The sequence below is a fragment of the Lissotriton vulgaris genome, chromosome 1_1 (assembly GCF_964263255.1).
Source record: "Lissotriton vulgaris chromosome 1_1, aLisVul1.2, whole genome shotgun sequence".
NCBI classification, from domain to species: domain Eukaryota; kingdom Metazoa; phylum Chordata; class Amphibia; order Caudata; family Salamandridae; genus Lissotriton; species Lissotriton vulgaris.
The window spans coordinates 1,195,993,067-1,196,008,512 of NC_141685.1; the positions used below are offsets into that span (position 1 = coordinate 1,195,993,067).

A 15,446-nucleotide genomic window follows, 5' to 3' on the forward strand; every position below is an offset into this window, starting at 1 on the left:
AATTCTGTGGTGAAACACTGCCACTGCTGGCCATTCAGTATAATCTGCAGATGGAAAAGTCCACTGTTAGCACAATTTTTATAAAGGGTAAACAGATCAATAATGGAGTCTATATTATTGTGAAAATCAACAGCTCATTAGAAAATCAAATCCCAATTTGTGTTTTTAAAATCCCATACTTTTTTTGAATCCCACGCCTCACTTGCTAACACTCTCTAAACAACTGTAGCACATACATTAGGACATAGATATATAGATCTTTTTGCCAGCCAAGTGGCAGTGAACCCTTCTCAATTCATTTGTGTTAGGATATGGTACACCATTAGCAATTAAGCCAGCTGATTAGTTGAGAGCGGAAGGGTTATGTTACAATTAATGGGAATAATAAAAACGATGAATAGCATATTTACCATCCTCATTTTAGCCAATTCCTACCAGTTCAGCAATAGTAAAGTTGAGACTCTTATGCTCAAACGCACTTTCACACAAATTCAGAAGTCTAAAAAAATGCCAATTTCTTTAATCTTAACATCTTAGTTTACAGTAGGGCATCCTGTCTACCCTACTACTCATTTAATTACCAAGATGAATGTATCCTACTGCTTAATAGGCAACAGAGTGGCCCTCATGTCAGACAACATCTTGTTTTTGCTTTATGATGTCCGTTTGCTAGGCAACAGAATGGCCCTCAGGTCAGACAACATTCTTGCTTTAGATTTATGACGTCAGAGCACCAGTGGACCAATTGTCCTTGTGGAAGCTGACCACACAGGAGGATGAGATTTCAGAAGTTATGCAGTAGGTTACTATCCGTGTTTGTAAGGCAAGTAGGAGGGGGAATGGTAAAGGATGCTGAACCACTTAAAGCATAGCGGCCTTTTTGAAAGTGGGCTGGGGATACAAAAATAGAGATTATCCCTAATACCAATCCATCTGGAGTATCAGAGCCCAACATGCAAAGTGCAGGGGAAGGTTAAATGAGTTTTGTTCTTTGAGAAGGAAACACTATAGTTCTAAAGTGAGATAGTGCATTTCAACCTCAAAGGCAGCAAATTCCTCAAAGGGAACATTGCTAGCACCAGGATTTAAAGCAGGCTTTAGTAGTGTTGAAGGTTTGTTAACTATCATGACCAACACAATGTGATCCATATTACTTCCTTATTGACAGAAAATATATTCAGGCACAGGCTCCCACTAGAAGGTAATGAGGAAATTCAAATGCTGTGAACGTCTTTTTAATGCCTAAAGGAATGATTGTGAGTTTTACTTGCCATATAATTTGGTGAATTGATGCCGTATGCCGGAAGACTTGCTTTTTTTTTTCCTTCAGTCTCAGCAAGGCAGAGAAATTCTGTGGTGAAACACTGCCACTGCTGGCCATTCAGTATAATCTGCAGATGGAAAAGTCCACTGTTAGCACAATTTTTATAAAGGGTAAACAGATCAATAGTATGGAGTCTATATTATTGTGAAAATCAACAGCTCATTAGAAAATCAAATCCCAATTTGTGTTTTTAAAATCCCATACTTTTTTTGAATCCCACGCCTCACTTGCTAACACTCTCTAAACAACTGTAGCACATACATTAGGACATAGATATATAGATCTTTTTGCCAGCCAAGTGGCAGTGAACCCTTCTCAATTCATTTGTGTTAGGATATGGTACACCATTAGCAATTAAGCCAGCTGATTAGTTGAGAGCGGAAGGGTTATGTTACAATTAATGGGAATAATAAAAACGATGAATAGCATATTTACCATCCTCATTTTAGCCAATTCCTACCAGTTCAGCAATAGTAAAGTTGAGACTCTTATGCTCAAACGCACTTTCACACAAATTCAGAAGTCTAAAAAAATGCCAATTTCTTTAATCTTAACATCTTAGTTTACAGTAGGGCATCCTGTCTACCCTACTACTCATTTAATTACCAAGATGAATGTATCCTACTGCTTAATAGGCAACAGAGTGGCCCTCATGTCAGACAACATCTTGTTTTTGCTTTATGATGTCCGTTTGCTAGGCAACAGAATGGCCCTCAGGTCAGACAACATTCTTGCTTTAGATTTATGACATCAGAGCACCAGTGGGCCGATTGTCCTTGTGGAAGCTGACCACACAGGAGGATGATATTTCAGAAGTTATGCAGTAGGTTACTATCCGTGTTTGTAAGGCAAGTAGGAGGGGGAATGGTAAAGGATGCTGAACCACTTAAAGCATAGCGGCCTTTTTGAAAGTGGGCTGGGGATACAAAAATAGAGATTATCCCTAATACCAATCCATCTGGAGTATCAGAGCCCAACATGCAAAGTGCAGGGGAAGGTTAAATGAGTTTTGTTCTTTGAGAAGGAAACACTATAGTTCTAAAGTGAGATAGTGCATTTCAACCTCAAAGGCAGCACATTCCTCAAAGGGAACATTGCTAGCACCAGGATCTAAAGCAGGCTTTAGTAGTGTTGAAGGTTTGTTAACTATCATGACCAACACAATGTGATCCATATTACTTCCTTATTGACAGAAAATATATTCAGGCACAGGCTCCCACTAGAAGGTAATGAGAAAATTCAAATGCTGTGAACGTCTTTTTAATGCCTAAAGGAATGATTGTGAGTTTTACTTGCCATATAATTTGGTGAATTGATGCCGTATGCCGGAAGACTTGCTTTTTTTTTTTCCTTCAGTCTCGGCAAGGCAGAGAAATTCTGTGGTGAAACACTGCCACTGCTGGCCATTCAGTATAATCTGCAGATGGAAAAGTCCACTGTTAGCACAATTTTTATAAAGGGTAAACAGATCAATAGTATGGAGTCTATATTATTGTGAAAATCAACAGCTCATTAGAAAATCAAATCCCAATTTGTGTTTTTAAAATCCCATACTTTTTTTGAATCCCACGCCTCACTTGCTAACACTCTCTAAACAACTGCAGCACATACATTAGGACATAGATATATAGATCTTTTTGCCAGCCAAGTGGCAGTGAACCCTTCTCAATTCATTTGTGTTAGGATATGGTACACCATTAGCAATTAAGCCAGCTGATTAGTTGAGAGCGGAAGGGTTATGTTACAATTAATGGGAATAATAAAAACGATGAATAGCATATTTACCATCCTCATTTTAGCCAATTCCTACCAGTTCAGCAATAGTAAAGTTGAGACTCTTATGCTCAAACGCACTTTCACACAAATTCAGAAGTCTAAAAAAATGCCAATTTCTTTAATCTTAACATCTTAGTTTACAGTAGGGCATCCTGTCTACCCTACTACTCATTTAATTACCAAGATGAATGTATCCTACTGCTTAATAGGCAACAGAGTGGCCCTCATGTCAGACAACATCTTGTTTTTGCTTTATGATGTCCGTTTGCTAGGCAACAGAATGGCCCTCAGGTCAGACAACATTCTTGCTTTATATTTATGACGTCAGAGCACCAGTGGACCAATTGTCCTTGTGGAAGCTGACCACACAGGAGGATGATATTTCAGAAGTTATGCAGTAGGTTACTATCCGTGTTTGTAAGGCAAGTAGGAGGGGGAATGGTAAAGGATGCTGAACCACTTAAAGCATAGCGGCCTTTTTGAAAGTGGGCTGGGGATACAGAAATAGAGATTATCCCTAATACCAATCCATCTTGAGTATCAGAGCCCAACATGCAAAGTGCAGGGGAAGGTTAAATGAGTTTTGTTCTTTGAGAAGGAAACACTATAGTTCTAAAGTGAGATAGTGCATTTCAACCTCAAAGGCAGCAAATTCCTCAAAGGGAACATTGCTAGCACCAGGATCTAAAGCAGACTTTAGTAGTGTTGAAGGTTTGTTAACTATCATGACCAACACAATGTGATCCATATTACTTCCTTATTGACAGAAAATATATTCAGGCACAGGCTCCCACTAGAAGGTAATGAGGAAATTCAAATGCTGTGAACGTCTTTTTAATGCCTAAAGGAATGATTGTGAGTTTTACTTGCCATATAATTTGGTAAATTGATGCCGTATGCCGGAAGACTTGCTTTTTTTTTTTTCCTTCAGTCTCGGCAAGGCAGAGAAATTCTGTGGTGAAACACTGCCACTGCTGGCCATTCAGTATAATCTGCAGATGGAAAAGTCCACTGTTAGCACAATTTTTATAAAGGGTAAACAGATCAATAGTATGGAGTCTATATTATTGTGAAAATCAACAGCTCATTAGAAAATCAAATCCCAATTTGTGTTTTTAAAATCCCATACTTTTTTTGAATCCCACGCCTCACTTGCTAACACTCTCTAAACAACTGTAGCACATACATTAGGACATAGATATATAGATCTTTTTGCCAGCCAAGTGGCAGTGAACCCTTCTCAATTCATTTGTGTTAGGATATGGTACACCATTAGCAATTAAGCCAGCTGATTAGTTGAGAGCGGAAGGGTTATGTTACAATTAATGGGAATAATAAAAACGATGAATAGCATATTTACCATCCTAATTTTAGCCAATTCCTACCAGTTCAGCAATAGTAAAGTTGAGACTCTTATGCTCAAACGCACTTTCACACAAATTCAGAAGTCTAAAAAAATGCCAATTTCTTTAATCTTAACATCTTAGTTTACAGTAGGGCATCCTGTCTACCCTACTACTCATTTAATTACCAAGATGAATGTATCCTACTGCTTAATAGGCAACAGAGTGGCCCTCATGTCAGACAACATCTTGTTTTTGCTTTATGATGTCCGTTTGCTAGGCAACAGAATGGCCCTCAGGTCAGACAACATTCTTGCTTTAGATTTAGGACGTCAGAGCACCAGTGGACCAATTGTCCTTGTGGAAGCTGACCACACAGGAGGATGAGATTTCAGAAGTTATGCAGTAGGTTACTATCCGTGTTTGTAAGGCAAGTAGGAGGGGGAATGGTAAAGGATGCTGAACCACTTAAAGCATAGCGGCCTTTTTGAAAGTGGGCTGGGGATACAAAAATAGAGATTATCCCTAATACCAATCCATCTTGAGTATCAGAGCCCAACATGCAAAGTGCAGGGGAAGGTTAAATGAGTTTTGTTCTTTGAGGAGGAAACACTATAGTTCTAAAGTGAGATAGTGCATTTCAACCTCAAAGGCAGCAAATTCCTCAAAGGGAACATTGCTAGCACCAGGATTTAAAGCAGGCTTTAGTAGTGTTGAAGGTTTGTTAACTATCATGACCAGCACAATGTGATCCATATTACTTCCTTATTGACAGAAAATATATTCAGGCACAGGCTCCCACTAGAAGGTAATGAGGAAATTCAAATGCTGTGAACGTCTTTTTAATGCCTAAAGGAATGATTGTGAGTTTTACTTGCCATATAATTTGGTGAATTGATGCCGTATGCCGGAAGACTTGCTTTTTTTTTTTCCTTCAGTCTTGGCAAGGCAGAGAAATTCTGTGGTGAAACACTGCCACTGCTGGCCATTCAGTATAATCTGCAGATTGAAAAGTCCACTGTTAGCACAATTTTTATAAAGGGTAAACAGATCAATAGTATGGAGTCTATATTATTGTGAAAATCAACAGCTCATTAGAAAATCAAATCCCAATTTGTGTTTTTAAAATCCCATACTTTTTTTGAATCCCACGCCTCACTTGCTAACACTCTCTAAACAACTGCAGCACATACATTAGGACATAGATATATAGATCTTTTTGCCAGCCAAGTGGCAGTGAACCCTTCTCAATTCATTTGTGTTAGGATATGGTACACCATTAGCAATTAAGCCAGCTGATTAGTTGAGAGCGGAAGGGTTATGTTACAATTAATGGGAATAATAAAAACGATGAATAGCATATTTACCATCCTCATTTTAGCCAATTCCTACCAGTTCAGCAATAGTAAAGTTGAGACTCTTATGCTCAAACGCACTTTCACACAAATTCAGAAGTCTAAAAAAATGCCAATTTCTTTAATCTTAACATCTTAGTTTACAGTAGGGCATCCTGTCTACCCTACTACTCATTTAATTACCAAGATGAATGTATCCTACTGCTTAATAGGCAACAGAGTGGCCCTCATGTCAGACAACATCTTGTTTTTGCTTTATGATGTCCGTTTGCTAGGCAACAGAATGGCCCTCAGGTCAGACAACATTCTTGCTTTAGATTTATGACGTCAGAGCACCAGTGGACCAATTGTCCTTGTGGAAGCTGACCACACAGGAGGATGAGATTTCAGAAGTTATGCAGTAGGTTACTATCCGTGTTTGTAAGGCAAGTAGGAGGGGGAATGGTAAAGGATGCTGAACCACTTAAAGCATAGCGGCCTTTTTGAAAGTGGGCTGGGGATACAAAAATAGAGATTATCCCTAATACCAATCCATCTTGAGTATCAGAGCCCAACATGCAAAGTGCAGGGGAAGGTTAAATGAGTTTTGTTCTTTGAGAAGGAAACACTATAGTTCTAAAGTGAGATAGTGCATTTCAACCTCAAAGGCAGCAAATTCCTCAAAGGGAACATTGCTAGCACCAGGATTTAAAGCAGGCTTTAGTAGTGTTGAAGGTTTGTTAACTATCATGACCAGCACAATGTGATCCATATTACTTCCTTATTGACAGAAAATATATTCAGGCACAGGCTCCCACTAGAAGGTAATGAGGAAATTCAAATGCTGTGAACGTCTTTTTAATGCCTAAAGGAATGATTGTGAGTTTTACTTGCCATATAATTTGGTGAATTGATGCCGTATGCCGGAAGACTTGCTTTTTTTTTTCCTTCAGTCTTGGCAAGGCAGAGAAATTCTGTGGTGAAACACTGCCACTGCTGGCCATTCAGTATAATCTGCAGATGGAAACGTCCACTGTTAGCACAATTTTTATAAAGGGTAAACAGATCAATAGTATGGAGTCTATATTATTGTGAAAATCAACAGCTCATTAGAAAATCAAATCCCAATTTGTGTTTTTAAAATCCCATACTTTTTTTGAATCCCACGCCTCACTTGCTAACACTCTCTAAACAACTGTAGCACATACATTAGGACATAGATATATAGATCTTTTTGCCAGCCAAGTGGCAGTGAACCCTTCTCAATTCATTTGTGTTAGGATATGGTACACCATTAGCAATTAAGCCAGCTGATTAGTTGAGAGCGGAAGGGTTATGTTACAATTAATGGGAATAATAAAAACGATGAATAGCATATTTACCATCCTAATTTTAGCCAATTCCTACCAGTTCAGCAATAGTAAAGTTGAGACTCTTATGCTCAAACGCACTTTCACACAAATTCAGAAGTCTAAAAAAATGCCAATTTCTTTAATCTTAACATCTTAGTTTACAGTAGGGCATCCTGTCTACCCTACTACTCATTTAATTACCAAGATGAATGTATCCTACTGCTTAATAGGCAACAGAGTGGCCCTCATGTCAGACAACATCTTGTTTTTGCTTTATGATGTCCGTTTGCTAGGCAACAGAATGGCCCTCAGGTCAGACAACATTCTTGCTTTAGATTTAGGACGTCAGAGCACCAGTGGACCAATTGTCCTTGTGGAAGCTGACCACACAGGAGGATGAGATTTCAGAAGTTATGCAGTAGGTTACTATCCGTGTTTGTAAGGCAAGTAGGAGGGGGAATGGTAAAGGATGCTGAACCACTTAAAGCATAGCGGCCTTTTTGAAAGTGGGCTGGGGATACAAAAATAGAGATTATCCCTAATACCAATCCATCTTGAGTATCAGAGCCCAACATGCAAAGTGCAGGGGAAGGTTAAATGAGTTTTGTTCTTTGAGAAGGAAACACTATAGTTCTAAAGTGAGATAGTGCATTTCAACCTCAAAGGCAGCAAATTCCTCAAAGGGAACATTGCTAGCACCAGGATTTAAAGCAGGCTTTAGTAGTGTTGAAGGTTTGTTAACTATCATGACCAGCACAATGTGATCCATATTACTTCCTTATTGACAGAAAATATATTCAGGCACAGGCTCCCACTAGAAGGTAATGAGGAAATTCAAATGCTGTGAACGTCTTTTTAATGCCTAAAGGAATGATTGTGAGTTTTACTTGCCATATAATTTGGTGAATTGATGCCGTATGCCGGAAGACTTGCTTTTTTTTTTTCCTTCAGTCTTGGCAAGGCAGAGAAATTCTGTGGTGAAACACTGCCACTGCTGGCCATTCAGTATAATCTGCAGATTGAAAAGTCCACTGTTAGCACAATTTTTATAAAGGGTAAACAGATCAATAGTATGGAGTCTATATTATTGTGAAAATCAACAGCTCATTAGAAAATCAAATCCCAATTTGTGTTTTTAAAATCCCATACTTTTTTTGAATCCCACGCCTCACTTGCTAACACTCTCTAAACAACTGTAGCACATACATTAGGACATAGATATATAGATCTTTTTGCCAGCCAAGTGGCAGTGAACCCTTCTCAATTCATTTGTGTTAGGATATGGTACACCATTAGCAATTAAGCCAGCTGATTAGTTGAGAGCGGAAGGGTTATGTTACAATTAATGGGAATAATAAAAACGATGAATAGCATATTTACCATCCTCATTTTAGCCAATTCCTACCAGTTCAGCAATAGTAAAGTTGAGACTCTTATGCTCAAACGCACTTTCACACAAATTCAGAAGTCTAAAAAAATGCCAATTTCTTTAATCTTAACATCTTAGTTTACAGTAGGGCATCCTGTCTACCCTACTACTCATTTAATTACCAAGATGAATGTATCCTACTGCTTAATAGGCAACAGAGTGGCCCTCATGTCAGACAACATCTTGTTTTTGCTTTATGATGTCCGTTTGCTAGGCAACAGAATGGCCCTCAGGTCAGACAACATTCTTGCTTTAGATTTATGACGTCAGAGCACCAGTGGACCAATTGTCCTTGTGGAAGCTGACCACACAGGAGGATGAGATTTCAGAAGTTATGCAGTAGGTTACTATCCGTGTTTGTAAGGCAAGTAGGAGGGGGAATGGTAAAGGATGCTGAACCACTTAAAGCATAGCGGCCTTTTTGAAAGTGGGCTGGGGATACAAAAATAGAGATTATCCCTAATACCAATCCATCTTGAGTATCAGAGCCCAACATGCAAAGTGCAGGGGAAGGTTAAATGAGTTTTGTTCTTTGAGAAGGAAACACTATAGTTCTAAAGTGAGATAGTGCATTTCAACCTCAAAGGCAGCAAATTCCTCAAAGGGAACATTGCTAGCACCAGGATTTAAAGCAGGCTTTAGTAGTGTTGAAGGTTTGTTAACTATCATGACCAGCACAATGTGATCCATATTACTTCCTTATTGACAGAAAATATATTCAGGCACAGGCTCCCACTAGAAGGTAATGAGGAAATTCAAATGCTGTGAACGTCTTTTTAATGCCTAAAGGAATGATTGTGAGTTTTACTTGCCATATAATTTGGTGAATTGATGCCGTATGCCGGAAGACTTGCTTTTTTTTTTTCCTTCAGTCTTGGCAAGGCAGAGAAATTCTGTGGTGAAACACTGCCACTGCTGGCCATTCAGTATAATCTGCAGATTGAAAAGTCCACTGTTAGCACAATTTTTATAAAGGGTAAACAGATCAATAGTATGGAGTCTATATTATTGTGAAAATCAACAGCTCATTAGAAAATCAAATCCCAATTTGTGTTTTTAAAATCCCATACTTTTTTTGAATCCCACGCCTCACTTGCTAACACTCTCTAAACAACTGTAGCACATACATTAGGACATAGATATATAGATCTTTTTGCCAGCCAAGTGGCAGTGAACCCTTCTCAATTCATTTGTGTTAGGATATGGTACACCATTAGCAATTAAGCCAGCTGATTAGTTGAGAGCGGAAGGGTTATGTTACAATTAATGGGAATAATAAAAACGATGAATAGCATATTTACCATCCTCATTTTAGCCAATTCCTACCAGTTCAGCAATAGTAAAGTTGAGACTCTTATGCTCAAACGCACTTTCACACAAATTCAGAAGTCTAAAAAAATGCCAATTTCTTTAATCTTAACATCTTAGTTTACAGTAGGGCATCCTGTCTACCCTACTACTCATTTAATTACCAAGATGAATGTATCCTACTGCTTAATAGGCAACAGAGTGGCCCTCATGTCAGACAACATCTTGTTTTTGCTTTATGATGTCCGTTTGCTAGGCAACAGAATGGCCCTCAGGTCAGACAACATTCTTGCTTTAGATTTATGACGTCAGAGCACCAGTGGACCAATTGTCCTTGTGGAAGCTGACCACACAGGAGGATGAGATTTCAGAAGTTATGCAGTAGGTTACTATCCGTGTTTGTAAGGCAAGTAGGAGGGGGAATGGTAAAGGATGCTGAACCACTTAAAGCATAGCGGCCTTTTTGAAAGTGGGCTGGGGATACAAAAATAGAGATTATCCCTAATACCAATCCATCTGGAGTATCAGAGCCCAACATGCAAAGTGCAGGGGAAGGTTAAATGAGTTTTGTTCTTTGAGAAGGAAACACTATAGTTCTAAAGTGAGATAGTGCATTTCAACCTCAAAGGCAGCAAATTCCTCAAAGGGAACATTGCTAGCACCAGGATTTAAAGCAGGCTTTAGTAGTGTTGAAGGTTTGTTAACTATCATGACCAACACAATGTGATCCATATTACTTCCTTATTGACAGAAAATATATTCAGGCACAGGCTCCCACTAGAAGGTAATGAGGAAATTCAAATGCTGTGAACGTCTTTTTAATGCCTAAAGGAATGATTGTGAGTTTTACTTGCCATATAATTTGGTGAATTGATGCCGTATGCCGGAAGACTTGCTTTTTTTTTTTCCTTCAGTCTCAGCAAGGCAGAGAAATTCTGTGGTGAAACACTGCCACTGCTGGCCATTCAGTATAATCTGCAGATGGAAAAGTCCACTGTTAGCACAATTTTTATAAAGGGTAAACACATCAATAGTATGGAGTCTATATTATTGTGAAAATCAACAGCTCATTAGAAAATCAAATCCCAATTTGTGTTTTTAAAATCCCATACTTTTTTTGAATCCCACGCCTCACTTGCTAACACTCTCTAAACAACTGTAGCACATACATTAGGACATAGATATATAGATCTTTTTGCCAGCCAAGTGGCAGTGAACCCTTCTCAATTCATTTGTGTTAGGATATGGTACACCATTAGCAATTAAGCCAGCTGATTAGTTGAGAGCGGAAGGGTTATGTTACAATTAATGGGAATAATAAAAACGATGAATAGCATATTTACCATCCTAATTTTAGCCAATTCCTACCAGTTCAGCAATAGTAAAGTTGAGACTCTTATGCTCAAACGCACTTTCACACAAATTCAGAAGTCTAAAAAAATGCCAATTTCTTTAATCTTAACATCTTAGTTTACAGTAGGGCATCCTGTCTACCCTACTACTCATTTAATTACCAAGATGAATGTATCCTACTGCTTAATAGGCAACAGAGTGGCCCTCATGTCAGACAACATCTTGTTTTTGCTTTATGATGTCCGTTTGCTAGGCAACAGAATGGCCCTCAGGTCAGACAACATTCTTGCTTTAGATTTAGGACGTCAGAGCACCAGTGGACCAATTGTCCTTGTGGAAGCTGACCACACAGGAGGATGAGATTTCAGAAGTTATGCAGTAGGTTACTATCCGTGTTTGTAAGGCAAGTAGGAGGGGGAATGGTAAAGGATGCTGAACCACTTAAAGCATAGCGGCCTTTTTGAAAGTGGGCTGGGGATACAAAAATAGAGATTATCCCTAATACCAATCCATCTTGAGTATCAGAGCCCAACATGCAAAGTGCAGGGGAAGGTTAAATGAGTTTTGTTCTTTGAGAAGGAAACACTATAGTTCTAAAGTGAGATAGTGCATTTCAACCTCAAAGGCAGCAAATTCCTCAAAGGGAACATTGCTAGCACCAGGATTTAAAGCAGGCTTTAGTAGTGTTGAAGGTTTGTTAACTATCATGACCAGCACAATGTGATCCATATTACTTCCTTATTGACAGAAAATATATTCAGGCACAGGCTCCCACTAGAAGGTAATGAGGAAATTCAAATGCTGTGAACGTCTTTTTAATGCCTAAAGGAATGATTGTGAGTTTTACTTGCCATATAATTTGGTGAATTGATGCCGTATGCCGGAAGACTTGCTTTTTTTTTTTCCTTCAGTCTCGGCAAGGCAGAGAAATTCTGTGGTGAAACACTGCCACTGCTGGCCATTCAGTATAATCTGCAGATGGAAAAGTCCACTGTTAGCACAATTTTTATAAAGGGTAAACAGATCAATAGTATGGAGTCTATATTATTGTGAAAATCAACAGCTCATTAGAAAATCAAATCCCAATTTGTGTTTTTAAAATCCCATACTTTTTTTGAATCCCACGCCTCACTTGCTAACACTCTCTAAACAACTGTAGCACATACATTAGGACATAGATATATAGATCTTTTTGCCAGCCAAGTGGCAGTGAACCCTTCTCAATTCATTTGTGTTAGGATATGGTACACCATTAGCAATTAAGCCAGCTGATTAGTTGAGAGCGGAAGGGTTATGTTACAATTAATGGGAATAATAAAAACGATGAATAGCATATTTACCATCCTCATTTTAGCCAATTCCTACCAGTTCAGCAATAGTAAAGTTGAGACTCTTATGCTCAAACGCACTTTCACACAAATTCAGAAGTCTAAAAAAATGCCAATTTCTTTAATCTTAACATCTTAGTTTACAGTAGGGCATCCTGTCTACCCTACTACTCATTTAATTACCAAGATGAATGTATCCTACTGCTTAATAGGCAACAGAGTGGCCCTCATGTCAGACAACATCTTGTTTTTGCTTTATGATGTCCGTTTGCTAGGCAACAGAATGGCCCTCAGGTCAGACAACATTCTTGCTTTAGATTTATGACGTCAGAGCACCAGTTGACCAATTGTCCTTGTGGAAGCTGACCACACAGGAGGATGAGATTTCAGAAGTTATGCAGTAGGTTACTATCCGTGTTTGTAAGGCAAGTAGGAGGGGGAATGGTAAAGGATGCTGAACCACTTAAAGCATAGCGGCCTTTTTGAAAGTGGGCTGGGGATACAAAAATAGAGATTATCCCTAATACCAATCCATCTTGAGTATCAGAGCCCAACATGCAAAGTGCAGGGGAAGGTTAAATGAGTTTTGTTCTTTGAGAAGGAAACACTATAGTTCTAAAGTGAGATAGTGCATTTCAACCTCAAAGGCAGCAAATTCCTCAAAGGGAACATTGCTAGCACCAGGATTTAAAGCAGGCTTTAGTAGTGTTGAAGGTTTGTTAACTATCATGACCAGCACAATGTGATCCATATTACTTCCTTATTGACAGAAAATATATTCAGGCACAGGCTCCCACTAGAAGGTAATGAGGAAATTCAAATGCTGTGAACGTCTTTTTAATGCCTAAAGGAATGATTGTGAGTTTTACTTGCCATATAATTTGGTGAATTGATGCCGTATGCCGGAAGACTTGCTTTTTTTTTTTCCTTCAGTCTCGGCAAGGCAGAGAAATTCTGTGGTGAAACACTGCCACTGCTGGCCATTCAGTATAATCTGCAGATGGAAAAGTCCACTGTTAGCACAATTTTTATAAAGGGTAAACAGATCAATAATGGAGTCTATATTATTGTGAAAATCAACAGCTCATTAGAAAATCAAATCCCAATTTGTGTTTTTAAAATCCCATACTTTTTTTGAATCCCACGCCTCACTTGCTAACACTCTCTAAACAACTGTAGCACATACATTAGGACATAGATATATAGATCTTTTTGCCAGCCAAGTGGCAGTGAACCCTTCTCAATTCATTTGTGTTAGGATATGGTACACCATTAGCAATTAAGCCAGCTGATTAGTTGAGAGCGGAAGGGTTATGTTACAATTAATGGGAATAATAAAAACGATGAATAGCATATTTACCATCCTCATTTTAGCCAATTCCTACCAGTTCAGCAATAGTAAAGTTGAGACTCTTATGCTCAAACGCACTTTCACACAAATTCAGAAGTCTAAAAAAATGCCAATTTCTTTAATCTTAACATCTTAGTTTACAGTAGGGCATCCTGTCTACCCTACTACTCATTTAATTACCAAGATGAATGTATCCTACTGCTTAATAGGCAACAGAGTGGCCCTCATGTCAGACAACATCTTGTTTTTGCTTTATGATGTCCGTTTGCTAGGCAACAGAATGGCCCTCAGGTCAGACAACATTCTTGCTTTAGATTTATGACGTCAGAGCACCAGTGGACCAATTGTCCTTGTGGAAGCTGACCACACAGGAGGATGAGATTTCAGAAGTTATGCAGTAGGTTACTATCCGTGTTTGTAAGGCAAGTAGGAGGGGGAATGGTAAAGGATGCTGAACCACTTAAAGCATAGCGGCCTTTTTGAAAGTGGGCTGGGGATACAAAAATAGAGATTATCCCTAATACCAATCCATCTGGAGTATCAGAGCCCAACATGCAAAGTGCAGGGGAAGGTTAAATGAGTTTTGTTCTTTGAGAAGGAAACACTATAGTTCTAAAGTGAGATAGTGCATTTCAACCTCAAAGGCAGCAAATTCCTCAAAGGGAACATTGCTAGCACCAGGATTTAAAGCAGGCTTTAGTAGTGTTGAAGGTTTGTTAACTATCATGACCAACACAATGTGATCCATATTACTTCCTTATTGACAGAAAATATATTCAGGCACAGGCTCCCACTAGAAGGTAATGAGGAAATTCAAATGCTGTGAACGTCTTTTTAATGCCTAAAGGAATGATTGTGAGTTTTACTTGCCATATAATTTGGTGAATTGATGCCGTATGCCGGAAGACTTGCTTTTTTTTTTCCTTCAGTCTCAGCAAGGCAGAGAAATTCTGTGGTGAAACACTGCCACTGCTGGCCATTCAGTATAATCTGCAGATGGAAAAGTCCACTGTTAGCACAATTTTTATAAAGGGTAAACAGATCAATAGTATGGAGTCTATATTATTGTGAAAATCAACAGCTCATTAGAAAATCAAATCCCAATTTGTGTTTTTAAAATCCCATACTTTTTTTGAATCCCACGCCTCACTTGCTAACACTCTCTAAACAACTGTAGCACATACATTAGGACATAGATATATAGATCTTTTTGCCAGCCAAGTGGCAGTGAACCCTTCTCAATTCATTTGTGTTAGGATATGGTACACCATTAGCAATTAAGCCAGCTGATTAGTTGAGAGCGGAAGGGTTATGTTACAATTAATGGGAATAATAAAAACGATGAATAGCATATTTACCATCCTCATTTTAGCCAATTCCTACCAGTTCAGCAATAGTAAAGTTGAGACTCTTATGCTCAAACGCACTTTCACACAAATTCAGAAGTCTAAAAAAATGCCAATTTCTTTAATCTTAACATCTTAGTTTACAGTAGGGCATCCTGTCTACCCTACTACTCATTTAATTACCAAGATGAATGTATCCTAC

The 15,446-nt window shown here is 38.6% G+C and overlaps 1 protein-coding gene across 1 annotated transcript in view; it reads right to left on the reverse strand.

Annotated features, from left to right (window-relative positions):
- Positions 1-6,671: 6,671 nt before the first annotated feature.
- LOC147748902 (uncharacterized) overlaps positions 6,672-15,446 on the reverse strand; it is a 51,417-nt gene continuing 42,642 nt past the window's right edge. The window contains exons 32-38 of the mRNA XM_086936498.1: positions 14,769-14,888; positions 13,421-13,541; positions 12,071-12,191; positions 10,721-10,841; positions 9,371-9,491; positions 8,021-8,141; positions 6,672-6,791 (exon numbers count right to left, since the gene is read on the reverse strand). The gene's annotated coding sequence lies outside the window, so the exon portion shown is untranslated. The remainder of the gene's footprint in view (positions 6,792-8,020; positions 8,142-9,370; positions 9,492-10,720; positions 10,842-12,070; positions 12,192-13,420; positions 13,542-14,768; positions 14,889-15,446) is intronic.